General features: G+C 55.1%; 2 long non-coding RNA genes across 2 annotated transcripts; both read right to left on the bottom strand.

Moving 5' to 3' along the window:
* Window positions 1-5,263: 5,263 nt before the first annotated feature.
* On the bottom strand, window positions 5,264-6,856 carry LOC109371691 (uncharacterized). Its single transcript, XR_002121908.1, has 3 exons — window positions 6,712-6,856; window positions 6,454-6,619; window positions 5,264-5,911 (listed from the first exon to the last, which is right to left on the bottom strand). It is a non-coding gene; the product is annotated as an uncharacterized LOC109371691 (long non-coding RNA).
* A 67-nt stretch (window positions 6,857-6,923) lies between these two features.
* On the bottom strand, window positions 6,924-8,431 carry LOC109371692 (uncharacterized). Its single transcript, XR_002121909.1, has 3 exons — window positions 8,199-8,431; window positions 7,592-7,747; window positions 6,924-7,363 (listed from the first exon to the last, which is right to left on the bottom strand). It is a non-coding gene; the product is annotated as an uncharacterized LOC109371692 (long non-coding RNA).
* Window positions 8,432-9,146: the final 715 nt, after the last annotated feature.

Genomic DNA, 9,146 nt, shown 5'->3' with positions numbered 1-9,146 from the left:
GACGTGGTGGTGGTTTCGGAATTCTTTCCAGCTGCATGCAGCCATCCAGACACAGCTTCCAGCGAGAACAGCCTCTCCAGGTGCGGTGCCCGGGACGTCTCAGGCCAGGACGGAGCCCCGCGGGGGAGGCCCCCCTTAGCCCCTCTGCTCCCAGACACTTGCTTCTGCTGGATCTCAAGGAAGGTCAAGGGCCTCTTGTCCGGGCTGCTGGAGAGGGTGGGGGCGTTCGGTGTGAGCTCACCTCCTGCTGGGGCTCCTGGTGACCGACAGCGCCTGGGCTCAGCTCAGCCTCCCGAGTCTCCTCTCAGGTCCTCAGTGCCGGCAGGACACGCACCAGCGGCGGGGACAGTGTGGCTCCTTCTGGGACTCGCCCTGTGCCTCCCCATTGTCCTGGCCGGGTGACGAGCGCACACACTTCACCAGTCTCGCCAACCCCTCGCTCTGTCTTGAACTCTGTCACCGGCAACACAGCTTGCCTGGTCGTGTGAATGGGGTGGGCTCAGGAAAGGGAAAGAGAGAACAGGGACCGTCTCCGCATGGATGTCGGGGAGCCTTCACAATCCCAGTGAGAAAAGTCACACCTGACATCCTGACTGCAGGGCTGAGTGCTTCGGATGCCGTCACCATTTAAAAAGGATTTTCCCACATCTTCAATGCTTTGGGATTCCCACCCAGCCCTGGATGGAATTAGAGAGACCCCATGAAGAAACGCCACCGAGGTGGAGGGTCACAGAACCTTGAACACATCTGTCCAGGCGACTCTGGGAACTGACAGCCCACGGTGACCTGGAGTCACACAACTGCTCTGGAAACCATTTCAAGAACGAATTCCACGTCAACACACATCTAATTCATTATTTATGTAGCAAATTACCTTCCTCCACAGCAAGCGAGATCTTGCCAAGTACACCACCACTGTGTCGACCCGATTTCCTTTATTTTGGGGAGTGTGGGGGTGGGCAGTTGGGCAGACAATGGACCAAACCCCGGGGCTGTGTCAGCGTGGGGCCTTCCAGCCCTCAGGGCTTGTCTCCCTGGACCTGCTGCCCGCCCTGCAGACACGCTTCCCGGCAGCTCCTGCACTTAGTATGGCTTTGTGTCCGGCGGGGGAGGCCCTCATTGTCCCTGGGGACCCCTGCCCTGGTCGGGGGGTGCGCTGACTGCCTTCCCAGCCTCAGAAAAGGTAATAAAAGCCCAAGGCTTAGGGCCCTCACGGGTCCCTTGAGAGAGCTTTTTGGTGCAGGATGTTTTATTAGCTGGGAAAGACATGGTTTTAAATCCGTGTTACTGAGTGGTGAAGAGTGGCCATGGACGGGCGTGCTGCAGCCGGGGGCCTGGCGGGTGGAGGAGGGCTGTGCCCCCCCCTCTGTGGCATTTTCACCAGCCACGTGCGTGCAGGGGAAGGCACTCACCGCACACGGGAGGCTCAGGGAGCTGCAGGCTGGGCTTCCACACGCCGGCCCTCCTGTGGCTGGATAACGAGGTACCTCATTCCCAGGAAGCTCGTTTATGTCCCGCGGCCTCATGCAGCCTCATGGTACGGCCGGCCGCTGGCACAAGGACCTGCTCCAGCCATCTCTGCAAGATCAGAAGAGTCACCCTGAGTCTGGTTTGTGACTCAGCCTGTTGTGGGGAAGAAAATGAAAGCCAGTCAGCTTTGCATTATGTAAATATTCAGTAAGTTTAAATCCCCCGACAACCTCCCAGCCCTGTGGGGTGGGGCTGTAAGGGTTGTTTTCACCTAGACGGTCCCCTCTTCTGCTGCGTGTTAGCGTTGCCACAGAAGATGGCGTTTTAACTCCTGGGACCACCTTGGTGCTATTTAATGACATCCAGCCCCAGCACATTCAGCGTCATCCCTGGTCCCTCAGACAAATCCCACAGCATTAGGTCTGGTGACTTGGGGGGTGGGCAGTGGGACTGGTGCAGAGGTCGGGGTGCTTTCAATGGCGGCCCTGTCACCTCGATGGGCTGTTGGCAGGTATTTGCTCTGAGCAGTATCCTGGCCATGGTTGGGGGACACAAAGATGCTCGTGCTCCCAGGACGAACAGTCTCCGTGTGTGGAGACATGGCAGGGCCATTGGGAAGGGGCTGCAAGGACGGCTGCGCGGTGGAAACCCCTGCACATGTCCTCTGTGGGCTGGGCTCGCGCTCACTGGCTGCTGTGCGCAAACGTGGGTCAGGAGTCACCACACGCTCTGACCACCCAGCCCGCAGGCCCAGGGCTGCTGCTGCCACTGCGGCGGGGGCTCTGCCTTAGCCTCTCTGCAGAGAGGGGTTGGGGACTGCGGATTCTGGGACAAGGTCCTGGTGACAGCTGCATCATCTGTCTGTGACGGTTCATTTTATGTGTCAACGTGGCTGGGCCATGGTGCCCCGACATGTCGCTCTCTTATGGAACATTTGAAATTGTGTTGTGCACATTGGGTTCTGTCCTTGGCATGACCTCAGGGTCAAACCTCCCCCGTGGGTCTTTGCAAGCCCATCCTGGGACAGTGACTGGTCACGGGAGGCTGGAAGCTGAGGGTGGAACCCTCAACAACGGCAGTGCTGTCTCCTTTGGGACCTTTCGGGAAGGACGGAGGATGTGGCCTGTAACCCTGAGGAGGTGGTCGTAAATGTGCCCAGATGGTGGGCAACTGAAACAACTGATCAAAGAAAAAAGCTAGGAGCAGTTTTAATGTGAAACAGGAAGGGGCAGTACAAAGAAATTGTGATGGGTTGGATTGTGTCTCCCAAAAAACGATGTGTTGAGGTCCTAACCCCAGCACAGCACTATGTGGCCTTACCTGGAAACAAGGTCATTGCAGATGTAATATTAGAGTTGAGACGAGGTCACACTGGAGTAGGGTGGGCACCGATTAACCCAATATAACTGGTGACCCCAGAAGGAGAGGAAGAGACACAGGGAGCAGGACACGGGACCCCGGAGCAGTGCCGGGAGGGGTGCGTCTACCAGCCGAGGACCTCCAAGGACTGTGGTTCTTCCAGACTCCACGGAGAGGCAGAAAGGGCCACACCCGGCCTCCGAGGGGGCAGCCCTGTCGACACCTCACTTCAGACAGCTGGCCTCCAGGGCTGGGAGAGGACCCATTTCGTTTGTCCCATTTCGGCTGCCCAGGGTGCGCACTTGGTTATAGCAGCCCCAGGACACCATGCAGGGACCGCGGTGCTCTTATCACCCATGAAAAAACAGCACCCTGAAGAAACACCTGGTGACAGAAAACTCTTAGTGAATAAAAAAAAATCGAATTGCAAGCAGCATGTCCCATATGATCCCGATTTTGAAAAACAAAATGCATAATTTTATTCACAGAAAAAAATGACTGGAAAACACATTTAAATGTTAACTGATGTTTTTGCTTATAACAAGATGGTGGGTGATTTTTATTTTCTTTTTGTCTTAGTTTCTGGAGTTTTTATATTGTCCATGTATCATTTTGATAGTAAAAGATAATACCAGATTTCTTTGAACAAAGACAAATGACCAGTGCAAAAATATGTCTAACGTATTTGGAAGACAAAGGTTTAATGTGTATGAAGCAGGAAGGGAGGCAGCACACAGGGGAGAGCCCGCGTCCCCTGCGCACCAGGGAGAAAACGCACATGGTTCAAAACAGGGCCTTTCTGGCACAGGAAACGCAACGGAGGCGATTTTTGCAGCACAGTGTGGGGAAAGCAACAGCACATAAAGTTTGATGGAGCTGGGTGTCATGGGGATCCGTGCTCACAGGACGGGTCAGTCCAGCTGCTACAACGGAACGCTTAAGTGACAAATTACAATTTAAACCCCAGTTCTGCTGACTACGGCCTTGGACCTGTTCACTCAGGTGCGCTTGTGCCTCTGTTTTCCTACCTGTGTGATGGGGTGTCACGGAGGCCAGAATGCAAAGGTAACACATCTGAGCACCTGTCCCGGGGCAGCACCCAGCAGCTCGCAGCAGGCTCTTTCATGCCAGGCGACTGGTAATTAGCTCCTTCACTGGGGAGGGCTTCTCCAAATGTGTCCGGAGTGGCACTCGGGATGGGAAACTCTTGGAGCCTTAGAAACTTTCTGGAAGAACACTGTCCCAGACCACAGAACTGGGACAAACCCCAGGGGCCCAGGACACCAGCATTTGAAAAGGACAACTCGAGCCATCTATAGAGATGGGTATGAAGCACCAAAACGTAGTATTCTTGAGTGAAAGTTTTGCTTTCTGAATATTGCCTAGTTACCCCTCGAAATAGAAGGGTTGCATCTGAAACACGTCGGTCATTCAATGCGTTTACTGCATGTCTGCCGTGGCCCCAGTTCTTTCAGCTTCATCACGTCTGTGTTTTGGGTCTGATCATCCAACAGGTAAGGAAGCTGTGTCTGGAGGAGGTGACGCTGACACTGGGTGCAGCCTCCCAGTGTCACTCGGTGCTGGCCCGTTTGTCTGGGAGCCTCTGACCGACGCAGAGGGGATGATGGACCAGCAAAACCGCCCCTTGAGCAAGACGAACAGGGCCGCATTTCATTGGCTGGCAGGTCCCACAGGAAGCCACCTCGGGAAAGTTTTCTGGGGAGGCTGGTGGAGGCTGGAGGTCAGGACAGGACGCTGTGAAAATTTGATGCCCAGGTTTGGAATGAAGTCAAGAAAAGATAGATGAGTGAGTGGAGGCTGTCGCTATAACTGGCCTGACGATGAATATTGAAATCGCCGGGTGGTTGCCTTTCTCAGCTGAGTTACAGGACGGCAGTCACTCTGTCTGTCCGTCCATGGCCGTGAACGGTGTCCCCATAGGTTTGTGGAGCAGGGGAGCCAGCAGGGGGGTGATGCTGGCCCAGGAACAGGGCTGGGGTTAGAAGGAGAAAGAGCACGTGGACCTGCTCCCGGCCCCAGCCCGGGCCCAGACGGCGATGGACCGGTGGTGCTTCCACATGCATTCGCAGTGTCGGTCTCTCTGGTCATCACGTCTCTGACACAGACTCGGACACTGTCGTGCCTCCCAAAGCACGCCGGCCCTGTTCCCCCCGCCTGTGGGCTCTTCCCACCCCATCCTCTCGCTCACCCATCCGGGGACCCTGTGCCCAGTTCCTGTGTGACAGGAGCCAGGATGTGCCTCGTGGCCCATCTCTGCCATCAACAGCCTCAGCACTGGCTGTTGAGGAGACTCAGGCAGAGACCTGGGTCCTTAGGGGAGCACGGAGCTTGGGGCAGCCCCAGAGGTTTTGGGGGCCAGCAGGAGGCTCAGCTGGGCCCCTGTGACAGCGCAGCTCCCTCTACCCTGGCCGTGGCCGTGGCCGTGGCCGCACATGCCGGGAGTGCCAACACGGACCCAAACGAGGCTCAGTTATCCAACGGTCGCTCGTCCTCAGGAGCCCTGCTGGGCCAGGCGGACCCCGTGCACACCAGCCATATTTAAAAACTACTGCTGTCCTGTTTTAAGGGCAAACCTTGTTTTGAGTCTAAGCTGACGCTCTGGGGGGTTCTGGCATGCGCGTGGCCAGGCTCTACAATATCCGCGCCCCTCAGCTTAGAAATCCCACCACAGCTGTCGCTCTGAAGGGTGAGCTGCACCCGCTCTGGGCACAGGTCTGTTTCACTTTGTTTGCATCACAAACATCTGTGCCTTTAGCTCACATCTGGGCATCAGCGAGCTGGGTAGTGAGCGTGCTGCCCCGCTCTTCTAGCCTCAGTGGTCAGCCCGTCTTAATTGTCCGCTGACTTTATATCTTACCCTGGCAGAGGCCCCGTCCCTGGATGGCCAGTCAGGGCTGAGCCCCTGGACGCTCGTCTTGGGATGGCTTGCTGACGACCTGGAGGCAAATGCACCCCCATGCCCTGGCCCCCCACTGCGGTCACGGACAGCTGCTCAGAGCAGAACCCTTGGAGGTCTCCTTAGAGACTCAGGCTTTTCTCCTAGCTTTCTTTTAAGCACCACCTGTTGGAAATAAATAAGCATCAAACCTTCATGCAGCGGTCCCGCCACTCTGACCCTAATTGCGTGCCGTCCGAATAAGCTGGTATCCTCAATGTCAGTGGACACGATGAAATGTCGGCCCCGGGAGCCGAACTATTTATTAAAAACAGTAGCTCTCCACACAGGTGGTGGGCCGTGTGTCGGGCGCTTTCAGTGGTACACTCACAGGGACCAGCAGCGGGCGACACCGACGTGCAGACTCAGTCCTGCCCCAGCCCAGCAGCTCCGGCCGGCCACTCCTCAGGCCGCCCTGCCCCCGGGACATTGGCAATGGCTTTTTTGTCCAGGGTCCCTCCCCGTCTCCTGGCAGAAGTGAACCTCTTCCTCCCACAGTCTCGCCTCTTGGAGACAGGATGGCCGTGCCCATCGGCCATTGTGTGTTGTCCCCAAGAACCTGGGGGTAGGTCTCAGGGATGAGAGACCAGTGCAGTCTGTCACATTATCTTTTCCCTGGGGGTGTACCTGGTGAGTCAAGGCCAGCACACTTTGTTTTGCTGACTTACCTGGCCTGTCTGGGTGACTCAGGGAGACAAAAGAAACCTGCCCCAAAGCAGCCATTACTCTGATGCCTGGAGAGTTCCCTGGTACCGGGACAGAAGGAGACCAACGGGCAGAGAAAAGGCGGTGACTGAGGCAGAGAGGAAAAAGGTGGACACGAATCCGAAGCAGCTGGAAGGGAGCGAGAGAGGGGGGTGAGTGCTGGACCCCAGCCCACGTTGGCTCTGCTCGCGGTTGGTGGTTGGCGTGGGGCAAGCGCGTACCTGAACCCTCCTGGCTCTTATCCCTGAGCCGCTTTGGGTTCTGTGTCTTCCAAGCCCAAGGTTACGCAGGCTTCCGTTCTGCAGCTGGCCAGGGCGGAGTGCGGCCCCGGAAGCCAGCCGGGCTCACCCAAGACAAGCGACCTGCTGGGGCTCCATCAGTGGGGGCCCTGGGCGAGGGCGGGGACGTGGGAGCCTGACGTTCCTGGTTCCTGCCCGTGAGTTTCTTTTCCGGATATCCTCCCTGGGGCGCGCTGGCCCTGCCAAGCTGCCCTCTCCACTCGCTTCACACCGCCACGCCTCCCTAGGTCCCAAAGCCCTCCTGCTCACCCAGCTTTAGTAAATCTTTCCTTTTTGGGAAAAAAGTAGACCTGCCGGGTCCTCAACTTTCAGACAGGCTGATGCTCACTCCCGGCTCCACGCACACTTGAGTCAGCAGAGAACATGGGCGTCCTGACCTCAATGCCATCAGCACTTTCAACTAGCTACCTGGGAGTCCGGGGACTCACCTGCACCCCTCAAGAGAGGGGAACTTACGCGTAAAGGGAGAGATGGAGAAACTGGCCAGAGAAAGCAAACATGCCTAGCTAGTGGGAAGCACCTGGTGTGCATTTCCAAAACAGACCAAAAATGTTCCCTCGAAGGGCTTCCAGACCTGTAATTGAGAGAAAAACGGGTGAACTGAGAGTGGCGAGCACGTGGCCCTGGTCACGCTTCCATGGGGCAGAGACATACGAGTGCTGCCCACATCCGCGGAACCCCCCAACTCCACAGGAAACAGTGGGGCCGGCTCCCCGGGGAGCTGGAGTCTGCTTCTCACAAGACGGTTGAAGGCAGCACACTACAGCCGTTTTTCATGGTAATAATAGCATTCGTACTTTACCTTTGTCGAGTGTTTTCCCCTTTTCAAGCTGTTTTAACCAGAGACCACTGGATCGTAACAGCCTGGTGGAGTACAGCAGAGGCCTCTTATCTTGTCAGACTCCTGTGTCATAAAGTGGGGAAACTTAAACAGAGAGAGCTAACTGCTTTGTGAACGCTGTAAAGTAAAACAGGAAAATAACGAATTCTTTTAAAGCCACTGTGCAGAGAAACTGCTTCACTATACATAAAAATAGATCTTAATAAACGGTTCCAGTAATTTCCACAAGAACTCCTGTAAGTCTATAGAAATTGAAAATGGGGTTGGATTAATAGTTTTATAATAACACACCCTGGGACTTTTAATCTTGATTTCCTTTTTTTCTATGTAATTATATTACAACAAGAAGACAAAATATACTAATTTTGGTTATGATTATCTACCTCAACTGAAGCAAGTACAGTATCTTTCAAAGCGTAATTTTCTACTTTTTAAAATGACTTTTACTAAAGAAAAGTTCATCATGCTCTGACGTTAGCCAGTTAGCCCTAATTCCCGAAATTTCTCGGGAACACACTGTCACACCGAGATGTCACACAGGCTAGTAAAAGATGGATATCTCAAATACCTGTCTGAATGAGTTCATCCCAAACACTTCTTCACAGGTACTTTTCATAAAGAATAAGAGTTTTTACAAGTGACCCTGAGTGACACCTCATGGCTGGCAGGCCTGCGGGCAGAGGGGCAGGGGCGGCGTCTGCCGAGGGGCTCTGCAGCCGGGAGATGAGTTGATCCTGCGGCGATGGCTACTGGTGTCTAAGACAGGCGGGCGTGCTCATCAAGCTGCAGCCTGAACTTGAGAAACTGGTGCTGGAGACAAGGTGAGTGAGAGTTGGGGGTGCCAGGGTGGGCGGCTGGGGGGCTGGGCGGGGGCCTTGGTGACAGTGAGGCCACGGAGCACAAAGGAGCAAGTTTTAAAGAGGGGGTGCTGCTGGTGTCGTGTTTCAGTTACCTTTTTCCTAGTAGGTTTGTTTGCTTTCTGTTGGAAATTTAAATATGAGGAAAACAGTTTGGGATTGTCTGTCTGGCATCCGGTCAGTCCAGAAGGGCTTGTGGAATGTTCACCTTTGAACGGCTGGAAGGGCGAGCCTTCGTGCTGAGGCCACAGCTTCCCTCAGCCACGAGGAGGCTTTTTATAGCCTCCTCGGTGTGATAAAAATAACTTCCGAGGACACAAGTCTGGACCCGTGGTGTCTGCTGGAGGCCCTAACATGCTGCTTGAAAAGGAAGGCTCTCCCAGAGCTGTGGGCGGCTCCAGGGCGCACCCAGGGCGAGTCCCAGTCCGGCCACCATCGTCCCTGTGGCCACCGAGAGCTGCTTGCTGGCCCCTGGTCTCCCTGCGGCTCCCCGGCATCCGAGTCTCAGCGTTCACTTAATCTGTGTCCCACCGTAAACGGATGCGTTTTACTGCTCAGATGGCAGCTCAGCTCTTAACTTTTCTCGCATTGGGAAATGTTTTCTTTTTCTCTTTTGAATTCATTCACTTTACACAAACAGAACCAACTTGGGGACTAAA

Source organism: Hipposideros armiger, unplaced genomic scaffold, assembly GCF_001890085.2.
Source record: "Hipposideros armiger isolate ML-2016 unplaced genomic scaffold, ASM189008v1 scaffold_585, whole genome shotgun sequence".
Classification (NCBI taxonomy): domain Eukaryota; kingdom Metazoa; phylum Chordata; class Mammalia; order Chiroptera; family Hipposideridae; genus Hipposideros; species Hipposideros armiger.
This window is presented reverse-complemented; position numbering and strand designations above follow the sequence as displayed.